This window comes from Alligator sinensis, unplaced genomic scaffold (genome assembly GCF_000455745.1).
Source record: "Alligator sinensis unplaced genomic scaffold, ASM45574v1 scaffold308_1, whole genome shotgun sequence".
NCBI lineage: Eukaryota > Metazoa > Chordata > Crocodylia > Alligatoridae > Alligator > Alligator sinensis.
Window position 1 is genome coordinate 1,566,721 of NW_005842041.1, and position 5,528 is coordinate 1,572,248.

At 43.2% G+C, this 5,528-nt stretch overlaps 1 long non-coding RNA gene across 1 annotated transcript in view; it reads left to right on the forward strand.

The window, feature by feature from the left end:
- The window catches only part of LOC112550150, a 52,323-nt gene extending 47,039 nt beyond the window's left edge, over window positions 1-5,284 (forward strand). The window contains exon 2 of the long non-coding RNA XR_003093810.1: window positions 5,065-5,284. This is a non-coding gene — a long non-coding RNA (uncharacterized LOC112550150). The remainder of the gene's footprint in view (window positions 1-5,064) is intronic.
- The last annotated feature ends 244 nt before the right edge of the window (window positions 5,285-5,528 follow it).

Here is a 5,528-nt window from a genome sequence, read left to right on the forward strand (position 1 = left end):
TAGGGAAGCGGTCAGCAACATTTTTCAGTGGCAGGCAGGAATGGCCTAACTCCGGTCCTAGGAGGACGGGTAGCTGCCAACACTTTTCTTCATGACCTAGCAGTGACATGGTACAGGAAGGCTAGGGACAGAAATTATGCATAAACCAGTATAAGTGAATGGAAACCAGTTCAAATCTGTCACACAACAGAACTTCAGTGCATATAAACCACTTTCAAAATAGTCAAAACCAGTTTAAGATAAACCTGCATGGATGTAGTATCAGATTTAATTGATTTAGGTTAAATCAGTTTATTGAAATTCTGTCCCAGAACCCCTCCAGATTCAAGTTAACTCACAGATCCCTAGCATCCCAGGATGCTTTGCATTTCCCCCTCAAACCCCACCCCCTTACAGGGTAGCTAGCCTAGCCTTGGCCCAAGTTGGCTAGTATCCTCAAGCTTCTGGCCTGGGCCACTGCAGGCATGTGGCTACATTTCTGGAATCAAAGTGAATGTCTGTTCACTTGCTTGTCAGTTCAATCCATGCAGCTTAGATTAACCTGAAAAGACTGAATTGAACCAGGCCCTAGTTCTCATGGGGGACTTCTAAAACTCTGATATCTGCTGGGAGGACAATACACCAGTGTGAAGGCAATCCAGGGCATTTTTGGAGAGTGGTGGGAACAATTTCCTGGTACAGGTGATGGAGCAGGCAACTAAGGGCAATTTCCTTTTGAACTGCTGCTCACAAATGGAAGAACTGATGGGGAATGTAGTAGTAGATGGCAACCGTGAGATGATTGAGTTCAGGATCCTGAGGAAAGGAAGGAAGAAAGGACAGCAACAGAGCAAGGACCCTGGACTTCAGAAAGCCAGACTTTGATTCACTTGGGGAACTCATGGGCAGGATCCCCTGGGAAGCCAGTCTGAGGAGAAGAAGAGTCCAGAGTAGCTGGCTGGGGTGTAGGGTGCCTCAAGGCTGGGGAGCAGGCAGCCTTGGGCTGGCTGCTCCCCTATCTCTGCATGCCTCAACATGGAGGCTCCACAGTGGAGCCTCTGTGCTGTGGCACATGGAGACAGGGGAGCAGCCAGCCCTAGGCATGAAAACTTTGTACTTCCCAGTAGCATATTTTTCCCCAGCACTGAAAATTTAGCAGCACCACACACTGCGGTTTGTGGTGCTGCAAAGAGGTTTGCACATCTGGATCTAGCCATGATGTTCAATAAGGACAAGTGCAAAGTCCTGTACTTAGGACAAAACAATCCCATGCACCAGTACAGGCCAGGGACTGTCTGGCTAGGCAGCAGATCTTCAGAAAAGGACCTGGGCAATAAGCTGAATATGAGCCAACAGTGTGCCCTTGTTGCCAAGAAGGCTAACGGCATACTGGGCTGCATTGGTTTGAGTGTTGTCAGCAGATCAAGGGAAGTGATTATTCCCCTCTATTCAGCACTGGTGAGGCCAGATCTGCAGTACTCTGTTTAGTTTGGGGCCCCCCACTACAGAAAGGACGTGGACAAATTAGAAAGAGACCAGCAAAGGGCAATGAAAATGGTTTTGGGGGCTGAGGCACATGACTTATGAGGACAGGCTGAGGGAACTGGGCTTATTTAGTCTAGAGAATAGAAGACTGAGGGGAAATTTAAGAGCAGCCTTCAACTACCTGAAGGATGGTTCCAAAGAGGATGGAGCTAGACTGTTCTCAGTGGTGGCGGATGATGAACAAGGAGCGATGGCCTCAAGTTGCAGCCAGGGAAATTTAGGTTAGATATTGGGAAGAATTTTCTCACTAAGAGGGTAGTAAAACACTGGAACAGGTTACCCAGAGAGGTGGTGGAGTCTCCATCCTTCAAAGTTTTTAAGACCTGGCTAGACAAAGCATTAGTTGGGATGATCTAGTTGGGGATGGTTCAGCTTGGAGAAGGGGATTGGACTAGATAACATCCTGAGGTCCCTTCCAACCCTAATTTTCTCTGTTTCTGATTCAGCCTCAGGCTTTTTGACTGTGCTTAGCTGAAACTTCCCCAATCCTTGATTTATGCCACTGAGCTAAATATTGTTTGACCAGAGCCTCTCAAAACCATGGTTGTTCTTGCCTAGTATTCTACTAGTGTACTGTTCATTAAAGTGTAATTTTACTCCAAAAGTGACACTGCAACCTTCTTATTCAGCAGATTGACATCTTCTGTGTCACACAAGCAATAGTTGCTTGTTTGTGAAAATATGTTACTACTCTCAGGTATGCAGAAGCAGCACAGATTTAGAAGTGTGAAATGAATTATTTTAATATCAGCCCTTCTCACTGCTAAAGTAGTATACAGAGACCTAACTACAGCAGTAGAAAGTAACAACCAACAGGATAGTTAATTTAAGCTCTCTTTTATTGTAAAACCCCACTGGCTGTGAATCATGCTGTCATTTATACCTGTGTCAAGTCTAAGTCTTAGCTCTGATGGAAACGTGTTTGTTGAAGATGACGGAGTTGGTAGAAAGCCAGTAGAAGTCAACACTTGGAATCTCTGTTACTGATGGTACACAAGCCAGAAAAAAAACACAGCTTGACTTTCAGACCTCATGTGAGTTTGTAGAGCTGGCAGATAGAAGAGATTAATTATAGTGTTAACAGTGAAATAACAACATTTGATAGGAAATGTAAACACAAATGTCCCGTTGTATGATGTCATTTTCAGAGTCACCTCTCGCAGTAAATCCCATGTCAATCCCATGTCAATCGATTAAATAAATAGAACAAATTAATGTTTGTACAGTCCCTTGAACACAAAAAAAATTCTTAAAATGCTATTATTAGCATTTTAAACATTAAATATATTATGGTTATATGGGATATATGCAGGGCTGATATTGCAGATAAGAGAGAACAGGTTATCCTGATACCGGGTTTCTTGAGTATGCAATTTCAGTACAATTTTTAAAAACTGTTTGCAAATATATTTTTGGATCCTGAGCCAGAGTATATACAGGGAGTAAGGTTTGGTCTAAAGTTTAGTTATGGCTATTCCTACTCAGCCCTAATGGTAATGACAAAAACATTAACTGGGAAGTTATGATTAAAAATAGCTTAGGACATTTAGAATTTACCAACTCATAAATATACGTGGTTTCATTAGATATGTGGTTTCATTAGATTTTGCAAATCCATGTTTTGTTAATTTAAAAATATTTTTTTATATGTCTTGAGATATTAGTCCCTTCAGATTACATGCTTTTGTGTGCCAACCCCTTCCCTCTGCAATGTCAGTAGTGTAACTAGGTGGGCAGGTGGGGCACCAACCCTGAGTGTTGTCTTAGAGGGGGTGCCAGAAATGCACCCCCATCCAAGGAATCTCTGCCATGGAAGAAATAGCCCTGTGCTGCTTGACCATAGCAGCCAGTCCAGTATACATGCCCAGTAGTGTATCTATCTGGTGGTATGGGGTGGTGAGCAAAATGGTATGTCTTTACCACAACAGTCATGGCCCTGGACCCAGTAGCATATCCGGCAGGGATGGGAGTGAACAGGACACTGGGGTAGCCCCTGGGGAGCCTGCACCATGGGGCTGCTGCAGCAGCTGTGCCACAAGCCTATTTCCTAATGGCAACAGCCTGACCCCATGCTGCTAGAGCAGCAGTCACAGCAGTAGCAGACAGTAAGGACAGGTAATGTACCCTCCCCACTAACCCTAACCCCCGCCCCCCAATTCTTCTGTGATCTGGATAATCCTTTTCCCCAACCTACCTTGGAGCTTGCTACACCTCTGCTCAGCGTTGACCTAAGTCCACTCCCTACTAAGTCACCATGAGTGTATCTAAACATTCAGTAACGTGCTTTTGCTAATGCACAATACATTTCATACCTCCGTTGTGAGCTACTAGAAAAAGGCACATTACCCTATTTTAATGCACATTAGTGAAAGTGTACTTTTTGTGACACTGTAATGCGCATTAGAATAAGCTAATGCGCATTAAAGCACACATGTAGATGCACCCTGTAAGTCACTAGTAAATGTGCAGTGTGGGAAATATGTAGTGGTTACCGTATATTGCCTAGCATGGAATCAGTTTCATTGAGGGCAAGTGGAATCAAGAGAAAATGTAAGTGACAGGCTGGAAATTGGTGTCAAAGGCAAAAATCAATACACCAGATACCCGCAGTGAAAATGCATGGGAGAACATCTGTTTCACTATGTCAGAGTTGGCTGATGTAATTCAGCCAAGAGCTATGAAATTCAGTGGGAGTGATACTTTTCATTTGAGTATCAGACTGTCAAACTGTACTCCTTGTCATAAATCTCCATCTAGCAGTGGTACTTCTTAGTTAACTGGTCACCTATTCTTTTCTCTGTAATAAGAAATAGGCTTGATTTTTTTTTAAATGACCGATTTCTGAGGAACAGGCATGAGTTCAACTAACATTGTGACATATATTATCTACATAGGTTACATGTGCATTGGAAAATGGGTATTTTTTTCTTTTAAATAGGTGACTTAATAACATTTTAAAACCCACAAACAAAACAAGATAAAGTAAAAACTCAGCCCCCAGCTCCTTTCCATGCACAGTTGGAAGCATTTAAATTTGCCTTACCATTTCTAGCTAGGTCATGCTGGAACTGGGGATAGTATGCTTTTAAAACCCATTTTGATTCCATAAAATAAATCAGGCTTCTTCTTTAGGCAGTGAAATAATCATATTCAGAGAACAGAGAGGCATGTCTAGCCAGGATCCTTCAGGCTAGAAGTTAAATGTAGAAACAACATCATGTTAAGAAAATAATTATACGTTTCCCATGGGGCCCTTTCTATACATAAGGTAGTGAGTACAGTTACAAGACTCATATAGTAGGAAAATGCTAGATTTGAAATCAATAGGTGCAGGAGTATTCCTGGTTGGCATTTTATAAAATACTTGTAACACACTGTTGACTGTAGGTGCTATAGGTGCTGTAGGTCATTCTGGGATGACATCTTCTCTTCTGCTATGCTGGGTTATGGGTGCTGTCTCACCCTTAACCCCTCCCAGTTGATAAAAAACTTTCCTGCCATGACTTTGATGTTAAGTATAGTTTTTCTTATTTATTACAGGGATACACACTTTTCCTAACAGGAAGATGCCCGCCATGAAACAAGGCAGAAAAAGATATTTATCGACTCCAAAAATGACTGAAAAAATATGGGGCTCCACCATCCCCTGCATCCCAGCCTCACGCCACCTGAGACCCAATATTCCTTTCAGGGTGTTAAAGAAAAGAAAATAATCCACACAAAAATAAACAAACAAAAATAAAGTCCATCTTTACTGCTACCTGTGGCTCTTCTTATACTTAAAACAAAACTGCTGTTTGTTGTTCAGTTCCCACTTGTTGACACCTGCCTGCCACTCTCCTTGGCTAGCCTCCAGTGTGTTCCCTACCCGACCTAGGTATCTCTCCTGGTCCCCAGCCGCAGCTGTAGCCCACAGGCTCCTCCCAGCCTTGTCCCCCTGCTCCTGGGGACTCTTCAACAGCCTGCTTCCCAGCTGTCCTTGCCTGTCTTCGACGTGTTCCTCC